Source organism: Cibotium barometz, chromosome 37 (assembly GCF_041138505.1).
Source record: "Cibotium barometz isolate CiBa-2024 chromosome 37, ASM4113850v1, whole genome shotgun sequence".
Lineage (NCBI taxonomy): Eukaryota > Viridiplantae > Streptophyta > Polypodiopsida > Cyatheales > Cibotiaceae > Cibotium > Cibotium barometz.
The window spans coordinates 2,438,593-2,451,589 of record NC_141082.1 but is presented as its reverse complement, the minus strand read 5'-3'; the positions used below and the strand labels follow the sequence as shown (position 1 = coordinate 2,451,589).

At 49.1% G+C, this 12,997-nt stretch overlaps 1 non-coding gene and 1 pseudogene across 1 annotated transcript; both read left to right on the top strand.

Moving 5' to 3' along the window:
• Positions 1-6,400: 6,400 nt before the first annotated feature.
• Positions 6,401-8,244, top strand: LOC147616836 (18S ribosomal RNA; annotated as a pseudogene).
• Positions 8,245-8,549: 305 nt separating this feature from the next.
• LOC147616835 (5.8S ribosomal RNA) lies at positions 8,550-8,701 on the top strand. The gene has a single exon (XR_015262412.1). It is a non-coding gene; the product is annotated as a 5.8S ribosomal RNA (ribosomal RNA).
• Positions 8,702-12,997: the final 4,296 nt, after the last annotated feature.

The following is a 12,997-nucleotide window of genomic DNA, read 5'->3' as shown; positions in this document are numbered from 1 at the left end:
ATGCTGTGGCCCCTTGTGCCTGGAGTCGTGCCATAACCTCCCCGCACCTAGAGCCATGCAATCACCCCCCTCTTGGACTGTGCCATCACCTCCCCCCACCCGAGCCATGTTGTCACCCACCACCCATGCCGTCACCCCCTGAGACCATGCTATCACACCCCCTTAGTGTTGTGCCCTCACCCCCCCTTGGGCTGTGCCGTCATGCACATAAGGCCTTTCCCCTCGGTGCCCTGCCCTCAAAACTTGCAACCCCCTTGGGTAGTGCCCCTACTTCGGGCCATGCCATCACATAAACACACACCCCCTCTCCTAGAGCCGTGCCATCCCCACTGCCGAGTGCAATGCCCTCAAACTCCCACGGAGCCATGCCATCACACCCCCCTGGTGCATGCAGTCATGCCTCACAGCTCCCCGTCTCCCTGGAGACATGCCGTCTCACACCTTATAGCCCACCGCCCTCAGAGTCCTCGTTTCGTCTGTTAAAACCCTAAGACCTCTCTAGATAATTGTTATGCATAAACATGCAAAAATCAGGCATAAACTCATCCACCCGATCACCTCCGAGCCCAAGGGATGCACACATGAAATATAATGAAATACATCATACCTTTACCTTGATGTCCCATACCATCAAGAGGTATAACTCCAATCCAATGCATGTAGCTATAATGTGAAATGGTAGGTGAGTAGATATGATCCTCTACACAAGAGAGCATAACATAACCTAGCCTCAAGATAACATAGCCTTGGCCCCCTAAGCCTCCCTTGAGTGTGCCCCATGTCCCTATTATATAGGAGGACCCTCAAGTGACTCTTGACTCTCCATTTTCCATGTGTGACCCTTGGATGCCTGACCCTAACCTTAACCCTTAAGGTTAGTCCTAACCCATGCTCCACTAGAGCTTGTTCCTATGCTCCCATGCTCACAAGCCTAGTGTGGGTTAGCCTCCTAGTATATGCACACATAATGTGCATATAACATACTTTCTCTCTCTCAAAACATTACACTCTTGCAATGAAAATAAGGAGAACTGCGTTGAACAATCTCAACCGACTCCCAACTCGAATCCTCTATTTCCCTATCTTTCCACCTAATTTTAACCTCAAGAATTCAAGTACCTTATGAGGTTCATGTGTAACATAGGATAATTCTTTGACTTCAACGAGTTCTTGAGGAGTAACTATGTTATTCTCACCTCCTAGTTTCCCTTTCAATCCATTGATATGAAAGATTGGATGAACTCTAATATGTGGAGGTAGTTTAAGTTCATACGCAACTGTGTTAATCCAATGTATAAATCGAAATGGACCACAATATCTAGGAGATAAATTCAAGTATTTTCCCATTGACAAAGTATGAAAATCTTTAGGAACTTTTAAATAAACCAATGCTCCGTTCAAAAGACCAAATTGAGAGTCCTCTATCAGCATAGAACTGTGCCCTATCCTGAGCACTCCTGATAGAATCCCGAGCCTCGATCAGCATTTCCTGCATATCACGCAAGAAATCCCTCGATGCATCAAGCTTGATGTCTTTAAGCCTGACATCAATAGGTGCCCTGGGTTAATACCCATACATAAGCATGAACGAACTAAAACCAATAGTCGTATATTTAAAACTGTTATAGGCAAATTCCATCATTGGAAGATATTTTTTCCAATTTGATGCTTTTCCAGAGACATATGCACAAAGCATACCCTCTATAATCTGATTCATATGCTTTTTTTACCCATCAGACTGCGGATAAATCATCCACCTGACCACCCCCAAGCCCAAGGGATACACACATGAAATATAATGAAATACATCATGCCTTTACCTTGATGTGCCATACCATCAAGAGGTATGACTCCAATCCAATAGCATGTAGCTATAGTGTGAAATGGTAGGTGAGTAGTTATGATCCTCTACACAAGAGAGCATAACATAACCTAGCCTCAAGATAACATAGCCTTGGCCTCTCCCAAGCCTCCCTTGAGTGTGCCCCATGCCCCTATTATATAGGAGGGCCCTCAAGTGACTTTTGACTCTCCATTTCCCATGTGTGACCCTTGGATGCCTGACCCTAACCTTAACCCTTAAGGTTAGTCCTAACCCATGCTCCACTAGAGCTTGTTCCCACGCTCCCATGCTCACAAGCCTAACGTGGGTTAGCCTCCTAGTATATGCACACATAATGTGCATATAACATCGTCAACCCTGGGTGTTATGATGTCATGCCTCATAGTCTGCGGCGGGGACATGCCCCCCTCGTGGTGCCTTGCCATTCTGTCACACCTCTCCCGCGGAGCTGTGTCATCACACCCCTCGAGTGTTGTGCCATCATATCTTGCATACCCCTTGGAGCTATGTCATCCAAGTTGTGCCATGCCCTCACCCCCCCCCCCCGGTGCGGTGCCTCACACCCCATAGCCCCCAACCCCCCTGTAGTGCCCTCACGTCCCCCGTAGCCCCCTTCTCTCACACCCGGAAGCCCCCCCACCCATGGTATGGTGCCCTCACACCTTGCAACCAACTCCCCCAGAGCTGTGCCATCCCCCCACCCCTCATGAAGCTATGTCGCCACCCTACCCGGTGTGCGGCGGTGCCCTCACACCTTGTAGCCCCCTCGAAGTCATGCCGTGCCATTACCCCCCCTGTGCCATGCCGTCCCTGCTGTGCGATACCCTCACTCTCTACAGTCCCTCTTGTGTCATGCCACCATACCTCGTAGCCCCTCCTCTGAGCCCCCTCGCCCCCTCGCCCCCTCGCCCCCTATGGAGCTGTGCCATCACCCCCCTGGTGGAGTCCCCTCGCACCACCTACATCCCCCCCCAAAGCCATGCCATCCCCCCGTCCCTCATGGAGCCATGCCATCACACCCCCTTGGTGCAGTGCCCTCACACCCTGTAGCCCCCTCAATGCCATACATTCACATCTCGTCCGCAGCCCCCCCATGAGGTGCCCTTGCACCCCGCCCCCCCCTTGGAGCTATACTGCCATACCTTGCAGCCCCCCCAAAGCCGTGTCATCCCCCCTCCCCCCATGCCATGCCCTGACACCCCACAGCTCCCCCAAAGCCGTGGAACCCCCCCTCGAGCCGTGTCATCACACCACCCTCGTGCCATGCCCTCACACCTCATATACCCCCCCCACATAGCTATGCTTTCACACCCCCCCAGAGTTGTGCCCTCACACCTTCCCCCCATGTAGTGCCCTCACACCCCCCCCCCCTTAGCCCTCCTCATCCCCCCCCAAGTATGGTACCCTCACACCTTTTACTAGCCCCCTACTTGGGGAGCCGTACCGTCACTCCCTCCTTGTGCACTACCCTCACACCCCGTAGCCCCCCCAATGCGGTGCCCTATCATCCCCCCCCGCCGGTACGGTGCCCTTACAACCCCCAAGATGCGGTTCCATCACACCACGGCTAGCCCCCCCTCCTCGAAGCCATGTGGCCCCCCCGCCCCCCATAATCCCGTGATGTAGTGCCCTCACACCCCATGCCCCCCCTAGAGTCGTGCTATGATGCCATCCTATGGAGTCATGCCATTCACCCCCCCTGTGCCATGCCATTGCCCTCGCATCTCCCCTCGTAGCCCCTGAGCCATGTTGTCCCCTAGAGTTGTGCCGTTACCCCCCAGTGTGGTTCCCTCGCAACCCACAGCCCCCTAGAGCCATGCCATCCCCCCGTCCCCCCGTCGTCGCGCAGAGTCGTGCCGTCACACCCCCCAGTGTGGTGCCCTCACACCCTGTGTTGCCTCACCTTGTAACCACCCACCCCCCTCATGCGGTGCCCTTGCACCCTATAGCCCCCTAGAGCCATGCCATGTGCCCCTGCGGAGTTGTGCCGTCACACCTCCCGATGTGGTGCCCTCACACCTCGTAGCCCCCCTCGGAGCCGTGCCATCACACCTCCTCGGTGCCATGCCGCCATGCCTTGTAGTAGCCCCCCCAGAGCCATGCTGCCCCCGATAGAGCCATGTCATCCCCCCCTACCCCCTTGTGGAGCCATGCCGTCACCCCCTTGTCCCCTTGTGGAGCCATGCCGTCACCCCACCGGTGCGGTGTCCTCACACCGTGCAACCTCCCTCCCCCCAGTGCAGTGCCCTCACGCACCAAGTTTGCCTCTATATGGGTGGTGGTGCTCGCTTGAGACAAGAACGGGGTGGACCACCATGGAGCAAGGGAAGGGTGACGTGAGGTGTTTGGTCCCCACACCCCCTCATCGCGACATGGGATGTTTCTCCCCCTTTGTGGCGAGTATCTACCCACCCCCCTCGCTAATGAGCTTGTTGGCTTGCCTCCAGCCGCATGGGTCTCTTGGGACTCGGCATGCTAGGGTGGCCATTGGTGCCTAGTAGGCAATAGAGGCGAAAAGCCGTGTTTTAAATCAAATACTAAATGTGATTAAGGTAACATGAGCAAGAGTAAAGAATAAAAAGAGATGAACAAGATATGCAACCAAATGGACTTACTTGAGATGAGTTGATTGTGTATTACATTGCTTTGAGGTGCCCCTTTTATATGAGGTGGCTACTAAGTTGCTTGATAACTCATGTGGGATAAATTATCCTTGAGGTGGACTTACTTGAGATGAGTTGATTGTGTATTACATTGCTTTGAGGTGCCCCTTTTATATGAGGTGGCTACTAAGTTGCTTGATAACTCATGTGGGATAAATTATCCTTGAGGCATGCATGCGGATCACACTTATGTTTAATGTAAAAAATGTGTGATTACAAATTAAGTGGGCACCAAAGCATGACGTCCTCTTCCTTCTTCTCTTCCATGAAACCTTGTCTTGGAACGTAGTTGTGAATGATGATGACCACCATGATGAAATCATTGAAGCACATGTTATACAAGGCATTGGTTTGCAAAGCTCACATTTTATCAACACCCACAAGTTTCCTTTTTCTTGCATAGGAACAAGCTCTAGAATGACATATTTATATTTATTTATTTTTTAATAAGGTTTTTAAACCTTAGCAATCTTATCTGAACCACACAAAAAAAGGATAGACTTCGATCTTATTTGCACCGGCGGCCTCCTCGAATTCGTTTGGCTGTCAGCTACTTGTGCTAGTGCGACTGCTTATGCTGCTTGTCAAGTCTATTTGTAGACAAGTGTGGAGGCCATTGGCTCTCTCAAGGTCAACCAATGGCAATAGCAAAGAGATACAACAAAGCGCTGTCGACAGTGCTTCAATTTGATGGCACCACTGTTCAAGAGTGAAGAAGAGAGGGAGATCTATCCTAATGCATGACCTAACCTGTTCACCTTGCTAAGTCTAGCCGACCCAGCTCTGATACCATGTTGAGAAGCATGGATCAAGACTAGGCTTAAGCTAAGATGGATTAAAGCAAATACTAAAAATGATTAAGGTAACATGAGCAAGAGTAAAGAATAAAAACAGATGAACAAGATATGCAACCAAATGGACTTACTTGATATTGCTTGAGATGAGTTGATTATGTATTACATTGTTTGAGGTGCCCCTTTTATATGAGGTGGCTACTAAGTTGCCTGAGTGGCACCACATTTCTCGACAGAAGCATCATGTCCCCTAAGCTCCTTGGGCTAGTGGCATCAGGAAGAAGGAGCTGATCCCCATGCCCCGACCCACCTCTCTCCCCCCATTTGTTTTTTTATATCAATAAGGGGGCTGCATCAATGTCGTGCTTTTGTGTAGCATCTTGCTTTGTGCCATTCTGTCACAAGCATTCGTGGACCTTCTCCGTGCGGTGTCATATGCCTCCACAACAAGCCGTTATGTCATGTGTCCCCCACACGTTGGCTTGCCAACAGGTGCTCAATTGTGCCGTATGTGCACATCATCATGCCATTGCCCGTAAATGTTGTGTCCCTCCTCTCCCATCTGTTAAACTTGCAGCAATGTGATGAGCTATGGTGGATCAAATGCTAGAATCAACATCATTAGAAAAGAGATTAGATGATAATTAAGACATGATTAGTGAGCAATTAACTAATAGCTTAATGTAGGCATGGATAATCAAAAACCAGCAAATTCTCATTAGGCCAATGCTTCAATTTATAGAGTTTACATCCAAGCATCTAATCCCAGTGATTTCTCCTTGATTCACTCCACCTCTTTTGCTTGATTCTCTCCACCTCTTCCCAGAATATCTCTACACCTCCTAAATCTTCTCTTGCTACCCTTTATTCTCTCCTAATAGATACTTCTCACCTTTTCATAGCTTCTCTTACATTTACAGATTCTCTTTTACAGCCTCTTGCCAAGGGCTTGTTCCCACACACAACCTATTCACTTGTATATTTCAACACCATCCCATTTCCTTCAGGTGCTTGGGGGGGGCGCTCTACCCCATGGTGGCTACCAAGCATGTAGAGTCAGAGCACACGGCGTTTGTGATACTTGTGTGACCAAGGATAGCTACCTAGTTGGTCTTGCCAACGGTCATATGCTTGTCTCAAAGATTAAGCCATGCATGTGTAAGTATAACTCTCTTGTAATGTGAAACTACAAATGGCTCATTCAATCAGTTTATAGTTTTTCTGATGGTACCATGCTACTTGGATAATCATAGTAATTCTAGAGCTAATACGTGGTGCTGCAACTCCTGACTTCTTGAAGGGACACATTTATTGGATAAAAGGCCAATGCAAGATTGCCTTGTAATGCGGTGAATCATGATAACTCCCCGAATCGCACGGCCTCGGTGTGCTGGTGATGCTTCATTCAAATTCCCACCCTATCAACTTTTGATGGTTGGATAGGGGCCTACCATGGTGGTGACAGGTGATAGAGAATTAAGGTTCATTCCAGAGAGGGAGCCTGAGAAATGGCTACCACATCCAAGGAAGGCAGCAGGCATGCAAATTACCCAATCTCAACATAGTGAATAAATAACAATACTGGGCTTTTCTGGTAATTGGAATGACAATCTAAATCCCTAAAAATGAGGATCCATTGGAGGGCATATGTGGTGCCAGTAGTTGCAGTATTTCTAGCTCCAATAGCATATATTTAAGTTGTTGAAGTTAGAAAGCTCATAGTTGGATCTCAGGGTGGGGTGAGTAGTCCGCCTCTTTTAGTGTGCACTGGTTGCTCTGCCCTTTTTGTCGGGATGTGCTACTAGCCCTAGCTAGCTTGGACACAGATTCAGCAATGTTACTTTGAAAAAATTAGAGTTATCAAAGAAGCATATGCTCTGAATACATTAGCATTGAATAACGTGATAGGACTCTCATCCTACTGTGTTGGTCTTCGCTCGAGATGGGGGTAATGATCAACAAGGACAGTTGGGGGCATTCGTATTTCATTGTCATAGGTGAAATTCTTGGATTTATGAAAGACAAACTACTGTGAAAGCATCTGCCAAGGATGTTTTCATTAATGAAGAATGAAAGTTAGGGGCTCAAAGACGATTAGATACCATCCTAGTCTCAACCATAAACCATGCCGACTAGGGAGATTGGTGGATGTTACTTCGATGACTTCACTAGCACCTTATGAAAAATTAAAGTTTTTGGGTTCTAGGGGGGAGTATGGTTGTAACGCTAAAATTTAAAGGAATTGATGGAAGGCACCACCAAGAGAGTGGAGCCTACACCTTAATTTAACTCAACATGGGGAAACTTACCAAGTCCAAACATAGTAAGGATTGAGAGCTCTTTCTTGATTCTATGGGTGGTGGTGCATGGATGTTCTTAGTTGGTGGAGTGATTTGTTTGGTTAATTCCATTAACAAAACAAACAAGACCTCAGCCTTCTAACTAGTTACATGAAAGATCCTCTTCATGGAGACAACTTCTTCGAGGGACTATGGTTGTGTGTGATGCCCTTAGATGTTCTGGGCCCTGCATACTTGCTACACTGATGAATTCAATGAGTTTACCACTTGGGCCAATAGGCTCGGATAATATTTTAAAATTTCATCGTTCGTGAGATTGGGATAGATCATTGCAATTATTAATCTTCAACAAGGAATTCCTAGTAAGCATGAGTCTCAGAATGAGTATGCTCGTCTATGGACCCCAACTCAAAAAACAAAAACAAAAAAATAAGCATGAGTCATCAGCTCGCGTGATTATGTCCTTTCCCTTTGTACTACTTCAATGGTCCGGTGAAGTTTTTGGATCGCACGATGCTAGCGGTTTTCCTGCTGTGCTGCTACTCTAGGGACGTTGTGAGAAGTTCATTAAGCCTTATCATTTAGAGAAAGGAGAAGTCGTATACAAGGTTTTCAAATCGTGTGAACCTAGGGAAGGAACATTGACACACATCCAAAAGAACACCATGAATCGTGGGCATACCATCGAGGAGCCAGCCTGGAGGTGCGATTGCCTATGCTAGAATCGAGAGAGACAGTGGGCAAGGTGTCGGGCTAGGGCCACTCGTAGGCCATGCAAGGGCAACGTCTCCCCCTACCCCCATCGAGTGGGCATCCCCCCTCCATTGTGCTGTTGACAAGAGGCCACTTCATAAACCTTCCGGCCCCCTCGAGGAGCATGAGGCACCCTAACAAACAAGCACTCGGGACTGAGACCCCTCTCTCCGAGAGGATCAACTTACATAGCAATGACTCTCAACAACATATATCTTTGCTCTTGCACAATGAAGAACACAGCAAAATGTGATACATAGTGTGAATTGTAGGATTTCTCGAATCATCGAGTCTTTGGACACAACTTGTGCCCGTGGCTCATCCAAGAGCATACTTGCCTGAGCGTCCTCACATGACCCCCACACCCCATCCCCCTCCTCCTTGGAGGGGGAGCACACAATAGAGGTGGATGTCCGTGCACACCTCCCCCTCCTACCCTATGGGACAATGGTAGGGAGATCGTGTCATGGTTGGCTCAAATGCATCAACGAAACCATGTGGCAAGGCATTGCAATGGTGGTCCGCTCCCCCCGCGAGGAGGTCAATGTTTGCCACCGCACCACTCGATGTTGTGTGCGCTGAACTTGGCTCGGCGGGAGGGGAGTCCTAGTGGTATTCATGGGGCCCCCCTCGATTGAAAAAATAGAGCGGCTCTCAGATTAGGCAAGGCTACTCTTGCTGAGTTTAAACATATCACTAAGAGGAGAAAAAGAAAGTAATGAGGATTCCCCTAGTAGCGGCCTCCTATGTCATGCCCTCACACCCCATAGCCCCCCATGTGGATCCGTGCCATCACAACCCCCCCTCGGAGTTGTGCCCTCACACATCCCTGTGCAGCGTCCTCACAACTTGTAAACCCCCTCCCCCCTCACCCCTGTGGAGTGGTGTTATCACTTCTCGATTGTAGTGCCCTCACACCCCGCAGCCACCTCCTTTCAGAGCCGTGCTGTCACACCCCTGCATGCAATGCCATCACACCTCGTAGTCCCTCTTAGTGCAATGTTGTGCCCCCTAGTGTAGTGCACCCTCACAACCAGCCCTTGCCCCGCAGAGCTGCCACCCCCTGGTGGCCTCAGCCCATAGCTCCCCCCTATGGCGTGGAGCCATGCCATCACACACCCCCTCCATACGGTGCCTTCACATCGTGCAGCCCCCCCGCCCCCCACAGTGTAGTGCCCTCACACCTCGCTAGCCCCCTAGAGCCTTGCTTCGCTTGCCCCTCGTGAGGCAGTGTCGTCACCCCCTTGGTGTGGTGTCCTCACACCCCATAGCCCCCCTTGAGCCGTGCTATGCCATTGCTTCCCCACAGACTAGTGCCCTCATCCCCCCATGATGTGCCATCGCCCCCCCATGTGGTGCCCTCCTCACACCCCACAACCACCTCGTGCCATGTTGCCATACCTCGTAAAGCCCACCAAGTTGTGTCATCCACCCTCACTGTGCGTGGAGTCATGCTATCTCCCCCTGTTGGCTGTTGGCCAGCTTGTGCGGCGGGCCGCCAGAGGGAGCTGCAATAGCCATCGGGCAACCACCCTGCATGTCAGCACCGCTAACGGCATTTTCTTAACACCAATCTGCAAGCATGTTGCTTGAGGGAATAAGCGGTCAATTCCCCCACCAAGACTTTGGTGACCACGATCCTTTTTGTTAGTGTAATTTTGCTTGTTGCTGCCTGACTGTCATTGTGATTGAATCTATTCCGCTTGTTTTCAAACCCGTTGTTCATGTCAACACGTGAAAGATGCTCCTTGGGGCATAATTAAGCTCATGAATTCGTGTTTGCCAGCCCCAAGGAGCACCTCACCACCTCCAAACCAGAATAACCTGACTCTCAATCAGAAGAAGAGCCAATCACCCCCCCTACTACCTCACCCCCACAACTGTTCATACCCCCTCCACCACCACCCCCCCAGCATCATGCCACCTCAACTCCAACATGCTGCAGCAGCGAGACCAGCTATCAACATGAAGTACCCAAAGTTCTCCAGGAAATCCTTGGAGGATGTGGATGCTCACATCCTACTATTTGACAATGCATGGCGTGTGAATGTACCTGGCTCGGTGGACCAGCACCTCAAAAAGGCTGTGTTTATCCCAACACTCCACAAGAGTGCTACTTTCTGGGTTTCTCAGTAGGAGTACAACCATTTTCCCACCTATGATACCATCCATGATGCCTTCCTTCAACGGTTCCAAGAAGAAAAGACCTCTGTGCATGTGTAGGATAAGCTGTGTAGAATGAACTAGAAGAACCTCACCGTGGAAGATACAAAGTTTAGGAAGATTCTCCCCAACTAGATGCCACCAATCAGCTAGCGGAAGAAACCTTTCTTACTTCATGAAGGGTCTCAGCAAACAACTCAAGCGCTCTGTCCTGGTGCCAACCTCTCTTCTATTACCATGGAGCAGCTCGTTGACTCAGTCCTCAGAGCCGAGTGTGTGCTGGTGGTAGGTTACATCAAAGAAAAAGGCAAAGTCCAAGAGTAAAAAGAAGTCCAAAATGTACTCATCTAGATCTTCAAATGAGGAAGATGATTTCGATGATTCCACAACAAGAGGAATCGGAGGAGGAGGAGGAAGATCGCAAGGCCCAGTCAAAGAGCAAGAAGGCAGGAAAGATAGCCAAGGAAATGGCTATAGTCGTGGCTCAGATGACTATGGAAGGTGCAAAGTCCACTCCTACCTTGGTGTGCAAGGTGTCGCAATCATGAACACAGAGCCAAAGAGTGTGGCTTAAATGAACTCTGGTGCACCATTTGCAGAACGACCACACATACTACTGAAGCCTGCCCACTATAATGGCAGGAGAGCCCCTCCACAATCAGTGATCCCAGCTCCCATTATGGCCACTGTCCAACCTACCCAGCCAATGACTCTATTGGATCCATATTGAAGACCCCAGTTCCGCCCACGCAAAAATTTCTCTCTATGGGAAGGTGCCGATGCTCCAAGAATTGTCTTCACGTGATTTTATTACCATGGGCAAGGCTATTGAAAGTTTGACTATGAAATCTAAAGGAAGCATAGGGCAAAAGTAGAAGGTGCCCATGCTTTAGTATCCGGCCCACCAGTCGTAAATGCCATGGAAATCCAAGCTCTCGATGAGCAAGCAGTACAACGGTCGACAACACAGTAGGCCAAATCATCAACCATGGCAGTGATGACAAGATCCAAGCTACCCAAGCGTTTGGAGGTGAAAAACAAACCGACCTCGGATAAGAAGGGGAAATAGCACGGAAGTGTCCGATTGGGTGGAAGAGCAGTATGCCAAAGAGGCATTGCGGAAAAAGGATTCGGAAAAGCTCAAGCAAAGATGTTGGCAAGAATCACAATTCAGTGTTCCAAAGATGTACCCAAAAGAGAAAGGCAAAATATCTTCGCCGCTAGTGGAAATGCAATGGCCAAAGCAAGGTGCAGAGACACCATAGCCAGAAGGATGTGCAAAAGTACAGTAGCAAGTAGCTTACTCAAGTTGGCTCACAGAAGCTGAAACCCAACCGTATGATCTATGGGAAGATCTAAAGCAGCAGCCAATTCACATGTCCGTGGAATAACTCCTCACATTGGTACCAAGTTTCCCTGAGAGCAGCTGATGGATCACCTTTGAAACCTCAAGAAGAGAAGACGCCACCCTTGCATTGTGTGTTGGAAGCCGATGAAGCCATCCTAATGATCTAAGTCAAGTTGGCCGGAGTGGATATAGTAGAAGTTCTACTGGATATGGCGGTTCCGGAGTCAATGTCCTCTCGGATGCAACATGCCGCATGCTTGGGTTGAGCAAATGGGAACCCACACCATTCGCTGTCAAGATGGCAGATCAACGGCGAGTGCAACCACGGATTAATCCGCGAGCTCACACTGGAAGTATCCAAAATTAGTTTCCAGATAGCAGTAGTGTTACTCTAGATGGAAGATATCAAAGGTGCTTACCCGCCGATGCTTCTCGAGGACAGATCCTGGCTCTGGCAAGCATGGGTAAAGCAAGATTGGACGCAGATATGATCACTATTTGACATGGAAAGAAGAAATTAAGGATCTCTGTCGCCAATAGGTAGAAGCTGGAGAAACCATCTTGACCAAAAGTAGCTGAGGCAGTCAACATGCTAGAACGGATTAGACCTTGATGATGAGGAGGAAGAGTATCTCCGCAAACCTAGTCAACCTATTAGAGATTGATGTAGTTCGGATAATGGACAGATATATACCGCCCAGGCCCTCTCCCAAGCCCTCTACACAAGGATGAAGTCACCAAGGATCGATCCGATTTGAAAAGCACAAGGCAAATCCTAGAAAAAGTTGAAGATTTTTATGAGGCTCTGGCCGATGATGGCAGTACATCGAGCCTACAACAGATCATTATAGCAAAAACAGCTTTTGATAGGGACCTGAAGCACTCCAAGAGGGTCAAAGAAGATGAGTTAATGGAGATGAATCTAGGAACTGATAATGACCCCAAGATGGTCCGGGTCAGAAGTTCTGAGAGGAAGTTCGAATAATGTTGCTCACATCCTTCAAAGATGTGTTCACATGGAGCTACACTGAGATGAAAAGGATCGATCCAAGGTTTTACCGACATCAGATCAATCTGAAGGAGGATGCTATCCCTATCCGGGCAACAGAGATATCGGATGAATCCTAACTATG